Source organism: Dasypus novemcinctus, chromosome 8 (genome assembly GCF_030445035.2).
Source record: "Dasypus novemcinctus isolate mDasNov1 chromosome 8, mDasNov1.1.hap2, whole genome shotgun sequence".
Classification (NCBI taxonomy): Eukaryota; Metazoa; Chordata; class Mammalia; order Cingulata; family Dasypodidae; genus Dasypus; species Dasypus novemcinctus.
The window spans coordinates 43,155,101-43,177,006 of NC_080680.1; the positions used below are offsets into that span (position 1 = coordinate 43,155,101).

At 39.3% G+C, this 21,906-nt stretch overlaps 1 long non-coding RNA gene across 2 annotated transcripts in view; it reads right to left on the bottom strand.

The window, feature by feature from the left end:
• Nucleotides 1–9,102: 9,102 nt before the first annotated feature.
• The window catches only part of LOC131279608 (uncharacterized), a 31,029-nt gene continuing 18,225 nt past the window's right edge, over nt 9,103–21,906 (bottom strand). The window contains exons 2-5 of one of the 2 annotated variants that reach the window (XR_009187004.1): nt 13,686–13,788; nt 13,513–13,598; nt 11,907–12,030; nt 9,103–9,854 (exon numbers count right to left, since the gene is read on the bottom strand). This is a non-coding gene — a long non-coding RNA (uncharacterized lncRNA). Of the gene's footprint in view, nt 9,855–11,787; nt 12,031–13,512; nt 13,599–13,685; nt 13,789–21,906 lie in introns of those variants that run through there. The other variant, XR_009187003.1, reaches the window with a different exon arrangement.

Sequence of the window (21,906 nt, forward strand, 5' to 3'; positions counted from 1 at the left end):
AAGTTAAAGCATCTTCCTTTGCACCAATAATGGGAGTGGAGGATCTATGGTGCCCAACAGGTTACTGTGCGCATCCTGGAACAAAATGCAAAATGGTCCTCATAGGAAAATATAAAATGTGCCCTCACAGCACTGTTCTTTGACTGCAATAAGGAGTCAGGAAAATGGTAGTTGCAACCCTCTGTAGGGCAATCTTAGAAATTTGAATTAGAACCATTGAATTTAGTTATTACTTTAATTTCTATTTGATTTCCACTTTTAATATCTATGCCATTTTATGACTATTAACATGAAGTTCTATTTTCTTAGTTGTCTTGTGTAACATTCCTTATCTAGCTTTGGCTTAAGAGAAAAAAGTGCCAATGTCATTAAAAAGCATACTTCTACATGAAAAAGAAAAATTCTGGGGTAGATGTGAAATCATGCAGTCCATTTTAAATAGTTTATTCAGAAATATGATCATATTAGCTTTAGTTATGCATCTAGTCAATGAGTTAATTATCCCCAACATATTTCATTTATACTCTTAACCTCCATTTTGAGGTAACACAACAATAATAACTGTACTCAACTGCCACCCAGTGGGATGGATTGATCAATTGTTAGAAGCAGCTGTGCCACAGGGAAAAAGGAAGTGGAGTATAATTCAGGTGATTTGATAGGAATAATAATTCCTGTTCCCTAGCCTACTCATTGTGTCTCTTGGATAAGCCATTAAGGCTCCCTAAACCAGAATTTCATCATCTGGAAAAATATCAATAATTATGGTGGTAGACTTGCTGTAAGGGCGAAACAGGATAATTCATATAATGATACTAGCTCACATTTATTTACCATTTATTAATTCAACAGAACAGGTACTGTTCTGAGTCTTTTAGTGAAATATTTCATTTAATTGTCACAACAACCCCTTTCAGTAAATACTACTAAAATCGTTATTAGCTCCAACATATCAATGATGAGACCAAGACACAGAGTTAGTTTAGTTCCTTGTTTAGGGAATAGACACAGCTAATAACAAAGATTCAAATTCCAACAGTTTGACTTCAGCACTCACACCCTTAACACTGGGCTGTCCAGCCTCTTAAGTAAAATCCCTGATAAGATTCCAGATCATAATGGTGCACAGTGAAAAGTAGTTGTTATAATAGAGTCTATAAAATGGGTTTTATTAAAAGCCACCTTGCGGGGCTATTGTAGAGATAAACAAGACCGTGTATATAAAATTAATTGCACAGCACGGAGCAGAATCTCAATATATGCACAGCATTTTTGGATTCAATTCTTCATAGTTGCAGAGTAAACGAGAAGAATCCAGCTGGGGTGAAGGGGAGAGACAAGAGGAAGTGCTGTGGGGTGACAAAGGTGGACTTGGAGCCATGATAGGTTTCAGAGAAGGCTGATGTGAAGGCCTTTGTCACCTGCTCCTTGCTGCCCCATTCTAGGGCTTCAGCGACTGGAAGCCCCAACTTCCACCTAGTTAGCAAAAGTATTATCTTTCCTGACCGGAAATTTCCTCTGAATGCAGGATTCCATGGTAAAAAATGTCTTGTACTAGCAGTGGAGGAAAAGGAAGATGCTAAGGTATGTTTTAATGCTGAGAGGAAAGAACCCACAGAGAGAAAACTGAGAAAGGAAAGGGAGTAGTTGCTCATGCGGTTAAACTGAAGGGCTCTGGTTTTGAAGGGCTTCTACTCTATACCCAGCTCTGCCACTTTTGGCATTGTCACACTCTCTAAGCTATAACTGATTTTTCTGTAAAATGGGTACAATAATAGTTTTCACATCATAGGACTATTGAGAGTATTAAAAGGGATAATTTAGGTAAAGCACTTAGCACTGTACCCAGCACACAGTGAGAACTCAAGGAATATTATCTTGTATCATGCATTTTATTAGAATTGATGGAATAAAGATTGTGTAGTAAAACCAGCACAGTATCTGGTCTCTAAGAGGTGTTTATTACACTGTCATTATTATTAACAAAATGATTGCTATTAGGATTGTAATTACCCTATATAGTCCTGATATCTGGAGTCTATTAACCATTCGGCATGTGATCTTAGGAAAGTTATCTGACAACTTTGAAGCTTGTTTTCTCCATCTGTAGCACAGTGTAGTTGGACTAGACCAGTGGTTTCCAAACACAGACATAGACAGGTAGATCTGTGTTAGATCAAAACAAAGTTTGACTTCTGGTCTGTGTTGGAAGTGTCTATAAAATTGCTAATTCTTTTTATCCTGAGATAAAGTCCTTCCTATATTTTTTGTTGTTATCAATTTATCTCATAAACTGATAATGGTATATAGTAGCCTTTAAAAAAAAATCAATGTTTGGCAAAATACAGTGTTAGCGATCTTTTATTGGTTCCCTCCCTTTTCTGTAAAAAGTACATCTGAATTTCACTGGTCAGTGAAATATAGAATTCTACGAACTTCTGCTGTGATGAGCTTTAAGATATTCCCCCAACACTAGCAGTGGAAAGCAGGGAGCATGGAATGCCGTGCTGATGGTGGATAATGGAATTAATGTTGATAAATGGTGGGGAAGGGATTCAACCTGGTGCCATCAGGCAAGTGGTGAGAACCTTAATGGTAGCTAAAGAAGAAGGAAGCTCTAAAAATGGGGCTGGGGGTATTTGTTGTGCCTTTCAACAAATGTTTATGGATCACTGACCATAGCCCAGACACAAATCAAGGCACTGCATGTGAAATGATCAGATTAGTGGGTTGACTAGTGATCCCAAAAAAATGTATGTCCATATTCTAAGCCCAGGAACTTCTGTCTATTACCTTAGATGAGAGAAGACAGCATGAAAAAGGGATCTTTGCAGATGTAATTGTTAAGCATCTTGAGATGAGATCATCCTGGAGTGTCAGGGTAGATCTTGCATCCACTAACATCCTTATAAGAGACACACAGAAGAGACAGAGAGGAGAGGAAGAAGCCATCGGACCACGAAAATAGAGACTGGTGTGAGCTGCCATGAGTCAAGTAATGCCTGGAGCTGCCAGAAGCTAGAAGAGGCAAGGAACTCATAGAGTGGTGAAGCCTTCGCAGGGAGTGTGACCCTACTGTTTTAAGTCACCCAGTTTGTGGTGATTTGTTACAACATCCATAGGACACTAATGCAGTCAGTAGTTTGGACAAAGTATCTGCCTTCATGGAGCTTAGAGAGAGAGAGATAAATCAGCATCATAATGAAGAGTGGGAAATGTGAGGAGTGATTGGATTGGAAATGAACAAGGGTGCTCTGGGATTCCTGACATCCCAGGTACAACCTGAAATAACTTCCTTGAAGAAGTCTTTCCACCATAAGTTGAGTGGGAGCAGAGGATGTCCCCTATCTTTCTGCTCTTGCCAGTACCATTTTCAGGCCAAGAAGGGGCATCATCTTTATTTCTGAATCCCTACTTCTCCAACAATAAGGTTTATAGGCTGGAGCTACCTGACCTCTGGGCCAGGACTCTGAATCTGCCAATTGAGAATGATGAATCTGAGCACAGCAAGTGGTACAAAACATGGAAACTCCTGCCCAATGTGTAGAAGCCAGCCCCTGTGTGTCCAAGCAACGGGGACGGCCTTTCAGAGGGAAAGTCTGCATGCTGCCAGGTCCAACACATGCTGATTTTGCAGCACACCATTAATTAGCACATTTCTTGACATTTATGAGAGTTGGATAACAATCAAAAGGCTAAGACTTAGTCTCAGCTTAAATTTCAGTAGGTTTATCAATTCAAGCCATGAAAAAAACCACCATTCCATTAACTTCTACTAATATACACATGTAAGGGCAAAATGGAGCCTCTCTGCATCTTTTACACTTTTTCCAGTACTGCAATTTTTCTCCTTTTAAAACATTCTTCTTAAGGTTGTGTGTACGTTGACAAACTAGACAGGAAGCTTGGAGAATATGAATACATGTAAATACCAAATCAGACATTTTTTAAGGCTGTCATTTATTCTAAAGTGAGTAAGAATTACTTTAAAGCCATTAGTGTCTGGAATTCTCTAATGGCAGAGACACGTTTTAAAAACACACTCTTCCTATTAGACTTTAATGATGTTAAAGGCAGAATTTTTTTTCAACAAGAAAGAAACAAAAAATATTGCTTTTCACCTGACAAATGATACCATCTGCCTGTAAGTTTTTCATCAGGATCTCAAACACATCTTGAGGTGTTGAGCCATATGAAGTTGTTCTGGTTAGGAATTTAAAGAAAAATTTTGTGATGCTGACTTGATCCTATAGGTTCCATATTTGGACATAATCAAACTTCGAACAGCAATTTTTGTTTGACTTTAGATTACCACAGATTTTGACATGTTTTTTTAATGTGCCATCTACCATCCTTGGAATAAGAGGCAAGGAATGCTCTTTTCTTCTTTCTTTCTTCCACCCATCTTCTGTTTATGTGTTGAACTTCATTCCAGTGCAGTGACCTCTTAAAGGCCCTGTGGATAACAAGAAAGAAAGATAAAATATTAAATTGTGTCCAATGTCACAGCTTTTAACCAAATCACAAAAATCTATCAGTCTTTAAGAGCAAACTTCTCTTTACAAAAGTACATTTTAAAACAAGAAAGACAATCACAGTAGCTCCCATTTACATTTCATTTCCCGTACTTTTCAGGAACTTCTGTTGCCTCCTGGCACTTCCCTTCCCAAATATTTCAAGGAAAGTCAGTAGTGGTTCTAGACCTACACCTTGCCCTGCTGATTGCATTTTATATTTATCAGCTTTACTCTGTGTATGCTCTCTGAGAAATTAGTCTGATGGCAGTCAACTCCAATTGTGGATGGAAAAAATGGGTTTTGAAGGGAAAGAACCCTTGCTGGAATGAATGCTTTGGTGGTTCTGCGAAATGGTCTGATTTGAAGTTGCAGATCCTTGCCTGGAATACCACAGTCATCTCTCTCCTCTTTTTCAATATGAGAAGGATGTGAAGGAAGAAATTTCTCAGAAAACTCTCCACCATCATTTCTTTACTGTTGGTAGATAGGAGCAATTTTGATTCATGACATCAAAAATGAGGAAAGAAAAAAGCCGGAGTGAGTGGAAAGAAATGAACAAGCAAAAAAGAGAAAAAACAAAACATTGTGCAGATTCTGTGTGTTCTCAGTCTCTGTCTCAATGACATATTTGCTCATTCATTTGAACATGTACCTGGAATTAATATTCGTTCCTGCAGACAAAGGAGAATGATCCCTAAGCTGTTTCAGGCATTTATTTCACCTTCTCCATAGTCTGACTTGTAGAATAAACAGAAACTAACTTTCAGACCCAGAAATGTGTCGGAGGTGACAATTTCGTGATGTTGAAAAATATGAACTTTCCACTTACCCCTCCAGGTGAAACACTGTTCCTGTCAGCAGGTAACCAGTTTGTGAGGTGAGATGATAATTAAAGGGTACTTCCTATTGCTCTGCTGGTATGTTGAAAGATTTGAAAATATGGTACATCCAAAATGATCCCAGAAATGAGCAAAGATGTATTATAATTATTTCTACATAAGTTTGATATAACCATCTGAAAAACTGCTTGAGTTACAAATGAATTAACCCATGGGAAACAGAATAGAGTCTTGCAGGAAGTGTTCCATAATACCATGATGATGACCTAGCCTTTCTCTTCTTGTCAGAAATGTTATTTTCCTGTAAGAACTGTATATTTATACTATTAGAAGAAACTAGATAAATGAGTTGAATTTGAAAGGAATTCAAATGGTCTAAGAGACAAAAATAAGTTTTACCTTCTCCACACTGGAAATCAAAGTAAGCATGCCTCCTAATCTAATTTCTGATCCATATTCAGTGAAATGAATATTATGTTAGAGTTATGGTGAAAAGAATTATAGGATCTGGAGCCAGACTCACATTAAAACCCTACCGTGCTCGTTGTGATTGGGGGTAGTTACTTTACACATAATCCTCAGTAGCATCATCTGTGTAATGGGAATTAATTGCCCTTGTGGTTGGAGAGAAGGTAACATAAAAATGAATGTGAAAATTTGGTATGGTTTTAAAATGTATTCATTTTAACCCGTTATGACATACACATTTATTTTCTGAGTGGTAAGGAAAAAATTATTGAAACTACTAGGAAGGTAGTTCTCAAGACCTTGACTTCTAGTCCTTGTTTTTTAGAACCATTAACAAATGCACTGACCCATTGGGTCACCCTTCCATGAGATAAGGCCCTTACCTTCCATAGTTTCCCTTTCTCTTTCCATATTACATAACAGGCCTTAGGGATTTAATGATGCACCAGACAGGATCCCTGCCCTGGGTGCTAGGGAGTCAGGTCACATTCTGACGTGACAAGAGCTCTAGTCTGGACAGGAGCAAAGAGACATTGGGGATGAAGGAAAGAGTCACTGAAGCTGCCTGGGGCAGTCTGCTCAAGAAATGAGTGAAATTTCTCCCAGGCAAAGTTGGGGATCATAGGGGAAGGACATTTTCTATTGAAGGCATAATAGGTAGCACACATAAAGGCACAGAACTGACACCTGCATGCACCTATTTCCTATCATGAATATTAGACTAAAAATAATTTTAATGAAAAGCTGTATATCATATTTAGATGCTATTAGTATCACTCAGAAGCAACACTGAAATGTTTAGAAACTTCACTTCCAATATAATAATATTTATTGCATACTATTTACCAGACATTTCTCTACATACGTCATATATTTTAACTCACTTAAACCTCATTATATCCATTTAACAGATGAGAACATGAAGGAGCAAAAGGTTAAGAAATTTGCCAAAGATTATATAGTATATACAGTGAGTGGGAAAACAGTAATTTGATCCAAGACAGTCTGGCTTCAGCATCTAGGCTTATATCCACTACACTCTACCACCTCTACAGAAACAATCTGGAAGTTGAAATATCAAGATGTTATTTCCAACGCTTTAAACTATTATTTATACTACAAAGTCAGGTGATTTCCTAAAAACAGGCCTTCACAGTTTTGCAGACATTTGCCAAAGCCACGTAAAATGTGAGTTTAGGGTATTTGCTAAGAATTTGAAAATAATTTACAGATCCCTGTATAGAATTCCATGGGAAATGGAGAAGTGATTCTAGGTTTGTTGTTCTAGGTGTTTAGCATAGCATTAGTAGGGAAGACAGTCAGCTAATATCTTTCAAACTCACCCCAGTCATTTAATCATTCAATCTGTAGTGCGTGTTACAAAGAGCAATATGTTTGGATTTATGTTTTTAAAAAGTAGCATTAATGAAAATCAGAAGGAAGAGGAGCAAACACTTTCCTCTGCTCAGTGACATCATTTTCCTGGATGATATCCTTCTGGCCCTCTTCCCATTTATAGCTGAGGAATTTGGTTTGGCTGTTGTGGCTTCAGGTTGTCACTTTAAAAATCATTATTGCTTTTAATGAATTCCTAGCTCTTAATTTCTGCTTACTCTAACTCTCTGCTCCAAACAGTCTTGCTCTGGCAAGCTACCATCCCTTTGCTGGTGCCTGGGATCCCCTGGGGAGTCACTTCTCTTTCTCCCTTTCTTTCTCCCACTACCTTCCATTCTCTTCCCCTCTCCTCTCTCTCACACACCCCACCCAGAATGCTCTGATCTGCCTTTGGCCTTAAGAATGGTCTTGATTACAAATACCCATTCAGACAAGCCCAGCCTCCCAAGAAGAAAACCTATCGCGGATTCGGCTGGATCTTAGGTGGCACTTTGAGCTGTACCATTGACCCTTGCAACCGGCTGCAGCTCTTGTCTCTTGATTAGGCTTCAAAGCCAAGCCTTCCAGGCGAAACCATACTTGTCAGCTGTCAGTCAGGAAGCAGCCTGCCCCTCCCAAGCGCTGCCCTGACACAGAAGGGTGACCAGACTGTAAAAATGAAATAGACTTCAGTGGGATGCCTGAAATTCATTTTCTCCCTCAGATGCCTTCATCTCACTCATTTCACTGTGTTTACAGGCCCACAGGTTTCCTGAGGGCAGCCATGATTTAGATTTACAGTTCCCCAGGCAGTCTGATTCCGAAGAAAAGTTATAACACCTGTAATGTATTACTGTCTCCCAGAGGAACAAAGAATGTCATGGGCTGTGGAGGTTGGCTACCCCAATAACTGCAGGATTTCTCTGCATTGCAGCACTGAAAAATGCGGGCTGGGCTGGACGAGCCTGAACCTCTCTCATTACCCATGTGCACGTAAGCATAAGCCCACGACACTCAGATTCTCCGAGACTTGGGGGCGTGGGGGAGAGTTAACTTCAATGTGTAGTTTAAGAGACTCTGCGTAACAGAAGTCCAGGCAGCACTCCCCAGACAGTGGACAGGATAGAGCGAGTTGTTACAACGCACCGAAAGGAGACTGGATTTAAGTGGGGAGGGAACCGTTAGACAATCCAGCTGGGGATGCAGGGAAGGATTGCTATTAGCAAAAACAGAAGCTCCCTACAGAGGCTTGCCTCTCTAGTTGATCCCTTGCCCTTAAAATGTGGCCAATCCTTGCTAAGAACTGGTAGAATCCACATTAAGCGGAGTCCTGAGGGGAGTTGTCAAACGGGTGCGTGCAGGGCCGCTAAGCCAGATGAAGGACGGGTGAATAGACCCAGGCCCCCGAGGTGCCAACTCTGCGATGACTCTCGGGCAGGAATTCCGCCTCCTTGAGCATCTGGATGCTGCTACTCATCTCAGTACCCACTTAGGAAGCAATGCTACAACAAAATCACTTTGCGACACAGAGGGAGGCGGCAGGCATTTGAAATGTTGAGCCGGTTTATTCTCCAGCCTGCCTCCAGCACATGCTCTTGAACACGGACATGCAGAGGCTCCCTTGCCCTTCCTCTTGGAACGCTGTCCTTGTTCTCAAAGAGAGAATCTTAGTTAGTTTCACTATTCCCAACACACCTGAGTTGCTCTCGCCTCCCTAAGGGCGGATGACATACTGAGACACAGATTTGCTTCTGCGCAAATTTGCTCAGCTGTCTAGTTTGCCAGAGGGGCTGCTGGCTCTCAGTAGGGGCTGGCTGTTCAGGTCAGAGGATGTGTGAGGGTGAGGTCAGTAAGGCATGCTGGAATCACTGGGCTTACATCACTTAGGGCTACAGAGTCAAAAGTGTGGTATTAAGAATAAAACTTTATTTACCTCTAGGAGATTGTATCTTTCAAATCCCAATGTTAACATCAAAACCTGAAAGAGCGTGGTGGGCTCTACCATTAACGTTCATCATGCCCCTCCCCCAATGCTGATCTTTAGGGGGTGCCCACGGTTAAAATTTGGGTAAATAAAGTTTTAATTGGTATTAGACCCTAAATGTTGACATGATCTGGGATACTAAAGGGAAAATTCAACAACCCTTTAAGTTTTAGCATTTCAATCAGGATTCTTTTTTTTTTCTTCTCTCTCTCTCTTTCCCCTTCCCTCCTCCAGCCCCGGTTGTCTGTTCTCTGTGTCTATTTGCTGCGTGTTCTTCTTTTGTCCGCTTCTGTTGTTGTCAGTGGCATGGGAATCTGTGTTTCTTTTTGTTATGTCTTCTTAATATTTTTTAAATGGAGTTCTTCAGAAGGACTAGCCAAAAGAAAAGGACCAAAGACCAGATGTCAAAGTGAGTAGCAAAAACGGTCCACTGCCCTCAGCAATCTCTGTCTTCTTTGCCTCCTGGGTGCATATCTCCAACTTGCCCGGCAGGTAAGTGGGGTCAGGTGATTGTCTTTTGGCCAGCTTCCAGATCTGGTTCCAAAGCACCTCTACATGATCTTGCACAGGCCTATGTCCCCTTCTGCTGGATGGATGCAGGGGAGAGCAAGGCCCTAGAGGGTGAGGAGTTACTTGATATAAGGAGTCTGGTATCTGAATGGCTACATGGACCTAGGTGAGAAATAAACAAAGAGTCAAGCCGTGGAGACATAGAGGCTCATAAGTTTTAGCAGTTAATGTTACTTATCTGAATACATCACTCTTTTGTCATCTAGCTTCTAGAACATTAAATGTATACAAAATACTTTGTTTCAGTGAATTATTTTTATACTCTAACCTTGTACAGTATTGTTTTAATGATATATTAGCAATGTATAACCTTTAAAATATAATTTTTTAATTTATTCTACTCTAAAGCTCTATTAGGTCATAAAAACAAAACATTCCAATTGAATCAGGTAAGAGGGTAAATATTCACACATTCATTTACATACTAACATGCTAATAACATGCCAGGCATTGTTCTAGATGCTGGAGTTAGTGGCAAACATGAATCTTAGACTAGGACAATCTAATAGAGGAAACAAATAATTTGAAAAAGTAGTAAATTAACAATTTTTAAAAGTGACAAGTGCTATAAAGAAAATTAAATGGAGCAGTTTAATGTGATAGAGTAGACCAGAAATAGAAATAAGAGCAGCATTTTGTCACCTTTCTTCCAATTGGCTGAAAGTACATTGTGGGATTGATAAGAGATTTCTCCATATCAATGGTAATTTCAAGATCTTCTTTCCCTGCAATATTCCAAAGATCTGGGATCAAGCAGAAACTGTATCTGTAGTCCATCAAACATAGGTGTGCTCTCAGGGGAGTATCTCTATTGGAGTAAGCCTAGGGCATTGGTTTCTTCTGGAATGAGCCCAGGAGATGGGTTAGTTCTTAGATCATACCTGGCCAAACAGGCTGAGGAACATGAGTCTGTTTCTAGAAAGCACAACAATTTCTTATGGACTTGCAGACCCAGCTGAGAGAATGGTAAGAGCAAGGCCAGCTGGGGCAAGCAGAGAAAGTCCAATATGTTTGACCTGAGATTAAAGATGCTGCAAAAGATGAAACTCCTTTATTTAGGCTCTCGCCTTCTTCTCAATTTTCAATTTTTAGGAAAGTAGTAAAAATGACCAGAATCTAAGATTTATTAAAAACCCTAGCTATCCCACCTGCTTAGTCAAAAGGGCGACTTTCAAGCCTCAATTAGCCTCACTATGAAATTAAACAAAAATACCTCTTTTTTAGGGTAGTCTACTTAATCAATATTTTAATCTAACCAAATTCAGAAAGAAAATGTATTGAAATAACTAGCTTAGCATTTACCTAATACAGGGATGATATAGGTAAAAAAATTTTAAAATACAGTGAAATCAGTGTTGTTGTTTTTGTTTAAAAACCAGTACAGGTACTTTGTACCTTGACAAACTTCAATATACTTTCCCCATTTTCTCCATGCTCCATCGCTTTTTGCAGACAGCCTTTAGTACTCCCACCAATGCTCTGTTTTTGTTGAGCATGTTCAGTATGCCAAAGAAGACAGCCAAGATGGCCAGTTTGGAAAAATACTGGCAGAAAGCCATGCTGATTATCAAACACTTTACACAAAGAAAGTATTTGGTAGAAGAAAGTAAGATAAAATTAGATATGCTTTTGTTTTCATTCAATTCAGTTTTCAATTTTAAATCTTAAGGAGAGTCTCTCCTTTTTGCTTGTTACCAAAAATAAATTAGTTTGAAAGCTATTACAGCATTCTTAAGGCAAAATTATAGGTAGGGATAATATTAATAATAGTGGGCTTTAATTTGGGCCAAGCACTGTGCTAGGCACTTTACATGAATTATTTCCTTTAGAGATAAAAAAACTGAAGCCAGAGGTCATGCAATTTGCTTAAGTTACGTAAAGTGGCAGATCCAGGAATTGAATAATCCAAGACAGCCTGGCTCCAAACACCATGCTCTTTGATACCATATTTCTCCTAACGAAAGATCAACAAATGTCAAGTCATCATAATGATGAATGGTGCATTCTGACTATCTTTAGTGAAAAAAAATCCATATTTCCAGACCAAAAAATCCACTTTAATTTGCTTTCATAACAAGGCTCTTTGAAATGGCAAGTGCATGATGACCCCTCTGTATAGGACAAGCAGGCTGTCTAATCACTTTGAGTCCTCACTTTCAATTTTCCTTCCCCATTGGTGTGTTGCTTGGGATTCAGGTGATTTTTCTGTACTGTGCTCTGTTGTGACCAGATCCTACACTCCCCACCTTGTTCTCCAAGGAGTATCCAGGTCAGCATCCTGTAACAAGAGCAAGCCCAGAGAGAAAGAAATGTTCAGAGAGTGGTGTAGGGCAAGTTCCCTAAAGATTTAGCTTGATTTTTTGTTCCTCTACAAGTTGCTACTGCATGATAGCACCCTGGCATGGCTCGGGACAGCAACACCAGAATGTCTTGCTGTTCCTATATTAAGAATGTGTTCTCAGAAACAGCTGGTGTGTTACAAATGCAACTTAGTGCCTTAAGAAGTGGGATGATTGGAGTTCTACTTCTAAACACACAGGCTGTCGATATTTGAGGTTGGTAAATGAGATGGTAGGGCTGGGTGTGACGGAGAACCAAGGAGGTTGAGCGTGAGAGGGGGAACCAAGCTCCATGTATCTGCTGGCTCTGTGAACCATGGCCATGTAGTTCTATGAGGGAAGTAGTTTATATTTGTAAGTCATTTCTCAGATCTTTGCAGTAATATGTTAGCCAGGAAGAATACTTTTTTGACAGACTTCATGGGCAAGTGTGGATGGCATATTGGCAGCTGTGAGCAGTCATTCTTCATTTCTTTAGAGAAAAACGGTCCATTAGTATGGTATTTTTTTATTTAGTTAAGTATTTTGTTATGTCCTAACATTAAGGGACATACTGACTGTAGAAGCTACCACAATCTCTTTTTAAAAATAATTACACTAACACAGAATGCTATATAGTTTGCAATTCCTTTTTACATATATTGTCCCACTTGATCTTTCTGAAAAAGAGTTAAGTGGGCACAGCAAGTATTACTATTATCTCCTCCACTTTGAAAATGGAGAAAGTAAAATTCAAAGAGGTTTAATAATTTGCCCAACCTACTCAGCTAAGAAGTAGAGCTGCCTTCATTACTATTTTGCCCTCCCTCCTTTTTGAAAATCTACTTTTGGCTTCCAGCATATGTGTCCCTGGTTCTTTTATCATTCTGATCACTCTTTTTTCATTTCCCTCTTTCAATTATTTTTCTGTCTTCTCTGAAGTACTGGGATTCCCAAATCTTCATTTATCTCTTATTTACCTCCTCTCCTTTCCTTATAATACTCTTTGGGAAAACTCATCTACTTCCTTTGGAATAGCTATTGCAGATTGATGTGACAGTTTGAGATTATTTTATGAATCCCCCAAAAAGAAAGACTATGTTTGTAAACTGATCTATTCCTCTGGGTGTGATACCCTTTGATTACATTGGATTCAGCTGAGATATCTTTGACTGAATTACCTACTAAGATTTGACTTTTAGATTTGACTATGTCAGAGGATGTAATTCATGTTGGGTTCCCACTCCCTTGCTGGATCTGACATTAAATGGACATGCACTGAAGAAGACACATGGGAAGAGAGAGAGTGCTGTCATTTTTGATCCTAGAGCCCCAGGGAGAGATGAGCCATTTGCCTGATAGTTTGCTGTTGACCCTGGGAAAAGAACATTACCACTGAGACAGATATAGAAAGAAAAAAAAGAAACAAGCCCTATGCCAACCTTCAGCTGATAGAGTGGAAGCCCAGAGGGGAAGGCTGAAACCGTCAGAGATCGCATGGCATCAAGCTTCAACACGTGGCACCTGGCTTTGGAGAGAAAGTACCTATTTAGAGTACCTTTAGTTGGATTGTCCATAGCCTTGGGATTAAAAGCTTTGTACCCCAAATAAATACCTTTTATAAAAGCCAACAGATTTCTGGTACAAAGATCCTCTTTGGCAGACTGATGCAGTTGGTTTGTTCAATATTCATTGTGTCCTTTTTCTAGTATGTTTTCCTATACAGCAGAAGTTGGAAAATTAAAACATACTTTTTACAAACTCTGTTGCAGTTAGGGTTTGAAGTACAAAATAAGTTCTGCCAATTAGAAAATATGTACGTTTCTAACAGCTTTACTAATATATAATCCATATACCATAACACTTACCCATTTAAAATGTACAATTCAATGGTTTTTAGTATGTTCACAGAACTGAACAACCATCACCATGTTCAAGAAATTATGTAAGTTTTGTAAGACAAAGAAGAACCAAGGCCATCTCTGCTGATTTTGATTGTTACTGCTAGCAAGCAAAATCATGGAAGCGTTGGTTTCTCTGCAACAGTTTTGCACCATCTGGTCACTATCCTCTTATATGTCAAGTGGTGGATGCAGAAGTATTAGCAGTGGTTTTCTGATTCCTTGATTATCCTCCAAATTATGGTGACAGCCATGGTGCTCCTAGCACATTATTTTAACAGCCAGTATTGGGGAGTTATTCCTGGAAGTCTATCTTAGGATCTGCTCCTTCAGTCTCTCTCATGATTTTATAAACACTTAATTCCCTGTATTAATTCCCTTGCTGAAGTAAAGTGGTCTGGGCGATCTGTTTCTTCTATATGGTTAGTTTGGCCCTGAATTTTATTTCTTTAACTTCCAACTTCTTACTAAACTTCTCCTACCTTGAAAGGAACCTCATAGGTAACATGTCCAAAATAGAACTCATTGTCCTTCTCCACAAGCCTGATCTTCCACCCGATTTTAACTTAGCGAATGGCTCTCCCAACAGCCCAGTTAATAGGTCAATAACCTTGGAGCCATCCTTTAATAATTTCTCTCCCAATGTCTCTTTCCTCCCACACAGTTACTAAATCCTAGATCTTGAGATTCTCCATCCTCTCTGCAACAGCCAAGGCCTTCATCCTGTGTTGCTCCTCTTATTACTAAGTTAACAGTCTGGACTCCTAACTGGCTCCCTCCTAGCCTCAGATCATCCCACATAGAGCCCAGAGTGATCCATCTAAAGCAAAAATCTCATCATGCCATATTCTTCCTTAGAATCCTTCAGCAGCTCTCTCTAACTACAGAATAAAATGTGTAATTTAAGTTCTTTAATAGTGTTCAGGGCCCTTCATGATTTGGCCTATGTCTAGCAATCTAGACTCATTTTCTGCTGGTTGTTTTCTCACATTTATATGCCACCATATTAAACTTTACACCATGCCTTTTCACATGTTCTTACTTTTAAGTATGCAGTTCCTCACTCTAATTTATTGGTGAAATTTTATTTATACTTCGAAGGCCCTATTTAAGTGTTATCTCTTTGGTTGTCAAGTCTTTACTGACCAACCTCCCTAAATGCCCCACCTCAGTTCAGTAGAATCAATCACTCCTTTCTCTTTTCCATTTAGTGTATTCTAGTATTGCTCATATTTCACATTCTGCATTTATTTATCCTAATTCTCTCCCACTAGTTTGGCACTGTGTCTTAAACCTGGGCATTCCAAACACCTAGCACAGAGCCTGACGTGACACAGATGCTCAGAACATATTTGAAGAATGTAACTGAACTGGAACCCAGTCCTAGATCTAGTAATCTTTCCACTGAACTCAGGAAAAAGTGGTGGCTAATAAGTATTGGGGTCAGTGTGGGTTCCAGCCTGCTTTGGATTTGAGACATTTTAGTGTAATCAAGAAAACAGTCTTCTGGTGGTTAACACATGTGTGCTATTCCCAGATCTCCCATCATATAGCTAAATAAAATAGAACTTGACAATCTGCTTTCCCAGGCCTATTTCCTCATCTACATAATGAAAAGTCTAGAATAAAGTCTTCAAGGTCCTTATAGATAGAAATTTATCTTGTCACCTATTGGAAGATCCAGTTCCATTTGATTGGGGATCCTTGCCAGTAACCATGCTGTGGAAAAACCACCACATTACAGACCTAGAGAATCATTAGATCCTTTTTCCCTGCAGTCTCATGGGGACAGCTAAACTTCAGCAGAAGTTTTCAGCAGTGGTTAGCCAGAGAGTGATACTTTCTTTGTGCTCATGAAACATAACAAATGGAACAGAATATGTATTAAGGATTCAATTTACCATATTTTCATCCATTTGTTCATTCAGCATTTTATTAAGTACCAGGACTCTATTAAATGCTGAGGGTATGCCAATAAGACATATGTGGATCAAAGCATTCACACTATAGTGGGAGAGGCTGGTATATTAACAAATGCTTAAAATAAAAGAATTTTGCATTTACAAAACCAAAATAGAGGTATGTATGAAGAACTATGGGATTGAAAAGAGAGAATCATTGCCTGAGAGAAGAAAAACATCACAGAAAAGGTAAATTTCAGCTGGTCTTAAAGGATGAGGAGTTCATGATTTGAGAGTTTGTTTTCCTCTTTCTTGATCTACCCTCTGTGTTCATGTTACCCTAACATGACAACTTGGGTGTGAGAAGAATTCTGGAATGTTTGCCACATCCATGCCAGGATAGTTGGTATAATAGTATTTTTCCTTAAACCTGATCTCTTCTGATATATTCTCATATATATACCCTTTGTTAATATCCTTTAAAGGAGTCCTTAGGCAAAAAGAAAATATTACTCTTTGCTATTCTTTTAATAGCTTTGCCAATGTTTGCTGTTCCAATGTCAACAGTCATTATATGGCTTGGCTTTCAATATAGGATTAAGCCTCTTTTATTATTGCAATAATCAGAAATGCAATTGGAAAGTTAGTATGCTCTTTGGAATCCCATTGCAAAAGAATGAGGTTTTGCCAGATCCTGTCATGGAATAGAAAACAGACATGAAAGGTGAACAAAAGAGCTCCTGAAAGGGAAGTGCTGACAGGTTACACCAATCACAGAACAGATATGCAGCACCCAAGGGTCACTGACTTGAGAGATGTGCCAAAGTTGGCCAGCAGGTCCCAGCATGCAGGGGCTGGAAAGGAACTAATTAATTAAAGGGTGTCAAACATGTTGTCAGAGTGCAGGCGGCAGAAAATAAAATGAACTTCACATGGTTTAACCAGTAGGAGAATAGTGTGCTCTTACTGAATTCATACATAATTTCTTCAGAAAAAGATGAGTTCCTACATATTTTGACTTCATCATGGTTAGAAAACAATGTGATATTTCAAAGGCTTCAGAGAGAGACGGTGGGGGGAGGGAGAGAGGGAGAGAAGGAGAGGGGAGAGGGGAGAAAGACAGAAAGTTAGGAAGGAAGTTGGGAAGGGAAGGGAGGAAGGAAGGAAGGAGGAAATGAAGAAAGGAAGGAAGATGGAAAGAAAGGGGGAATATTTATTGAACACCTACAGTGTGCCAATAAAAGAAATCTGAGAAATAGTTTGGCACCTCCTATTTGCACTGTATTCAGTGCTAGTGCCATTTTGTATGTACCTTTTTAAATTCTTGCAAAATCTTAGTGACGTAAGTGTTATTTTTATCGATGAGGAAACAGGTACAGACCTGGGTCTTAAATCTGGCTCTACCATGTACTAGCCATGTGACCTTTGAAAGTTATTTAACCTTACTGAATCTGGAAGACCACCCTCTTCCTACTACTCCATTTGGGTTCTGACAGACATTGCAATATGAATGGATTTCATGGGAATGAACAACTAGGGAAATAGCCCAAATGCCTCTAGGCTTTGCTGACCTAAGCAAAAATGCTGACACGGGGAGAATTTGCCCACAACCTTTTCTTTTTCCTTCTTAAAGATTGTCTCCTCAAGGCATGAGCTTTCTGAAACTCTCATCTCCCTCCTTTCATAAATCTGATTCAGATTCTGCCTTCACACGAAGACGTAAAGTTCCCAAGAACGTATTTGGTGTCAACCCTCTCAAGAATATATGTATGTTAGCAGAAAACTGAGCATTACACTGAGGTCCCCAAGCAGCCACTGGCACCTGGCAAGAAACCTCAGAATATTACCTGGGAGAGTTCTCCTGCCAGACTTTTAAAACCCATTCCTCTTAGGCACTCTATACTACTACACTCTATACTACTCTTAGGCAACCTATACTACTAGGCTAATTTTCTATTTCAAAAGAAAAGGTTCATAAGTACAGTCACCAAAATCAAGGGCCCATCAATGGTCCATCCTCCTTTGTTAGTCAGTGCCCCTATACTCAAGAGATTTCTTGCTCTCCCATTAGAGAATGTGGCAGAACTCCCCAGGGTGGGAATTGGATGTTCTTTTGGTTATTGTGTGCATCTCCCCCCACCCATGACAATGCCCCATAAACAATTGAATTCATTCATATGCCAATGATAGGTATGCCCCATGTGAACCTCCTCCCATGCATCCCCTAGTACTGACAAAGCACACCAGTGATCCTCCCCTACCACAGTTGTAACCCTTCTGTGATCCAAAATTTCTTCTAAAATGAAGCCAACAAAATAACCAAATAAAATTCATAAGAAAATGAAATAATGATAGTTTTAAAAATGACAAAATACAAAAAATTAAAAAGAATTTGAAATAACAAAAAAATAACTTAAAAATAAAATAAAACTTTGGCATTATGTCTTTCATCACTGTAAGATCTGTTGTCTTGTATGTACAGTGATATTTTCTTCTGTTTGTTCCCCCAGTGTCTTATTCTTTTCCATTTTATTTTCAAAGAAGCTTTAGGTTACAGAAAAGCCATGTACAGAATACAGAGGATTCCCATATATCCAACATCCTCCCCCTTTTCCCCTTTCCCCTGCTCAAGGGTGGCCTCTCTCTTAACCAAACTCCGCGCACAAATGCATTACCTTCCCCCCAGTGTGGGACATGACTCCCAGGGTTGAGCCTCTCTGGCACTGAGGGATTACTACCAAGCACCAACTAGCAATGCAAGTGGAAAAAGATATGGACCAAAAGGGGGAAAGGGAAAAGACAAATGAGTTTATATGGCTAAGAGACTTCAAAGTGAGTTGGGAGGTCATTCCAGAGGTTATGCTTATGCACATCTCAGCAAGATCTCATTGACTGCCACAGTAAATACTGCCTCAAATAGTGGGGCTCCTGAGAGCTCTGGAGACATCCAGGCTGGGCTGGCAGCTCAGGAGTTTGGCACCCTGCCAGTGGGCCCTAGTTTGAAACTTATGCTCACCAGTATGACAGAGTTGGACTCAGTTGTGGTTTCCCTAAAACCCCTTTTATTTGAACCAATAATTAGTATAGAGTTGATAGGTTTATGTTCAAGAGACTTAAATCTTTGGGCTTTCCATGTACCAGTTGGGCCCTGAGTCTCAACAGATTTGAAACACTACTCTCCAGTTCACTGGACTCACCGAGGACAACAATGAGGAAATGATGATGGACAATGACCATCCTAAGGAACAGAGAGACTATAACTGCAAGCAAGATAGTTCCATTCATCTGCCCCATGGGACCTAAGCCCCCTCTCAATTAGGGCAGAGTGGGTATCACCATCCCAGAGTCCTCAGGATTGGAGAGTGAACAATGGACTAGAGTAGACTTACTGGTATTCTATTATAGACTTACTGTTATTCTAGAAATGGAAGAACTTTTATCATTAATATGGAGGTACTGGCAACCAGAGATTGAGGAGAGAGATGGGAAAAATAGATATAATATGGGGGGCATTTTTGGAACATTGGAATTGCCCTGAATAACATTGCAATGATAGATATAGGCTATTATAAATCTTGTCATAACTTATAAAATTGTGCTGGAGAGTTCAAACTATATTGTAAGCTATAATCCACACTTAATAGCAATGCTCCAATATATGTTCATCTGTTGTAACAAATGCACCACACTAATGTGGAAAAGTGTGGGAGGGGTAGGGAGTGGGGCATATGGGAATCCCCTACATTTTTAATGTGATGTAAGTATTTAAAAAATTATTTTTAAGTATTAAAAAAAAATGTACAACTGGTGTGGTGTCTCCATCCATGGTTGCTGCTGGAATATAGGCTCCTAGATTGGTTCCCTCACCAGATAAAGGAAGCTGTGGGGCCTCTTATATTCACAGGCAAGCTCTGAAGGCTGTCATCAGATTGTCCTCTTTGATATCTTCACATTTCGATGTTGTCTTTGAAAGCACTGCTCACCATACAAAAAGATGAAAGATGGAAGAGTGGTACCTCTTCCCCAAATGATCCAGTTGTCCCAGTCTATTGCCATGTCTTATCTTTATGATTTGTTGAGATTCCCAGAAGGAAGGAGAGAAACCAACATTGGACTGGATGCCCTTTCCTGATCAAGTCATACTTGGTCATTTCTCCCAGTATACAACCTGATGCCAACTGATCTTATACTTGCAGGAATAAAAATAAATGGATAAAATAGTTGCCCCTTACAAGAAATTTGGACATCTCTACTTTCAGCAAGAACAAAACAAATATAGAAGATAGATATATAGGTTTTAGGAAATTGTTAAAGAGGGAAATAGGGCTGGGAGCACATGGTATCTTCTCATGCCCTGAAATCCCTAGTGAGCAGTTATCTACTCCATTTACCTTCAAGACTATTCTTGCTTAGATTTCAATAATAATTTCTTTCTTAACCAGGAGCTAACATTGCCACTTATTTAAATCATCTCTACAGGAATTCATGCCTTCCCACAAATTGCTGCCCTCTGCATTCTCAGAAATAGAGGTTTTCATTTTGTTTCAGACCACTATCGTGAAAGTTGAGAAAAAACTGGAATGAGAAAGGGACAGACTTTATATTCCTTGAGTTTCATTTACATACTAGGCCCTTTATTTAAATTACTTCCCTCAAAAGAAAGAAAAATTAATAAATCCCTCATAGGAATACTCTTATGTAGATTTGACTATTGCCTTATCCAGTTGGGTATTCTAAGACTCACATAATTTATTGAAATTGCCAAAGTAATTCACTATGAATGGCAGACATGTAAAATGAGCCATTCCATCATAGTACCTCCATGTACTATTTTCCATGTACAGTCCCAGTCTTAGAGTCTTGTTGTAACTTATATAACATGAAGAAATTGGAAGATCCTTATTCTTCTATGGCAGTCACCTCAGGTAGCAATTTTACTGCATTTGACTCTGGAAACCATCACTGATCATACCCCCCAAGCTACAAATCATATTTGACCAAAGGGAAACAATGTAATAGCTATGAATCAGTATCACAGAGTCACAGCACTGGTTGACTTGATAATCATCTTGGTCTTTTTCCAACTTTGAATAAGGACTTCTGAGGCTCACTGAGAAAATGTGCTGTATACACAATCACACAGGAGTTAAGATGAGCTTAGAACCCAGATCTTCCAAGCCTAGTGCTTCAAGAGAGTTCTCTATGACCACATACAGAATTTATTTCTCCTTGTAGCCCCATGGTCTCCTGCCCAAATGACAAGGTATGAGTGATGCCTCTGGGGGCATGCTGAGAAAGAACAATTCCATACACTTCCCTGTGCTTCAAGGAAATAAGTCATTCAAGGAAACAGTTAATGATCTTAGATATTCACAGAGCAATCAACCCCAATAGCAGGATACAACTTTGGCTAAGATCAGACTCGGCAGCACAATTCCTAAAACACCATACTTCAGTTGTTTTGATTTATCAGTTGTCTAAAAGATGATCCAGATGTTGGGTGCTACTGCTAAATCACCAGGTTTTTCATCGTAAATGACAACTTTTGCATTTTTTGAGCATAGTCTACTTTTTAATAAGCCTTTACAGGGCCAATATATCATAACATCATTAAAATATTCCTCCCTACTGGTTATAAATTGCCTTGATGGCTCTATGACTACATAAACAAGAGCATCTTTGACAAAATGATCTTAAGATCCAGGCATATCATTGTCACAACAGAAGAATGACATTGTAGTTCACCCCCCTTCCTTGAGAAAAAAGCATATGGTGGCACAATTAAAAGAGGCAGGTAACTATCTAGGGTGCCAGCATTAGGGCTGTCACTGATGAAAATCCACTTAGCTTCACTGGGCCTCTTCTTATTTATAAAAATATCTTTCTTACCTAGCTCTCAGGGTTACTGTGAAGAGCAAATAAGATAATATATATGACCAGAAAACACAATCTGAGGTGGATGAGGTGGATTTTAACAGGATATTTATTGGATAGTGGCCTTGGGAGTATACCTCTGAAAGAGAGGAGAATAAGG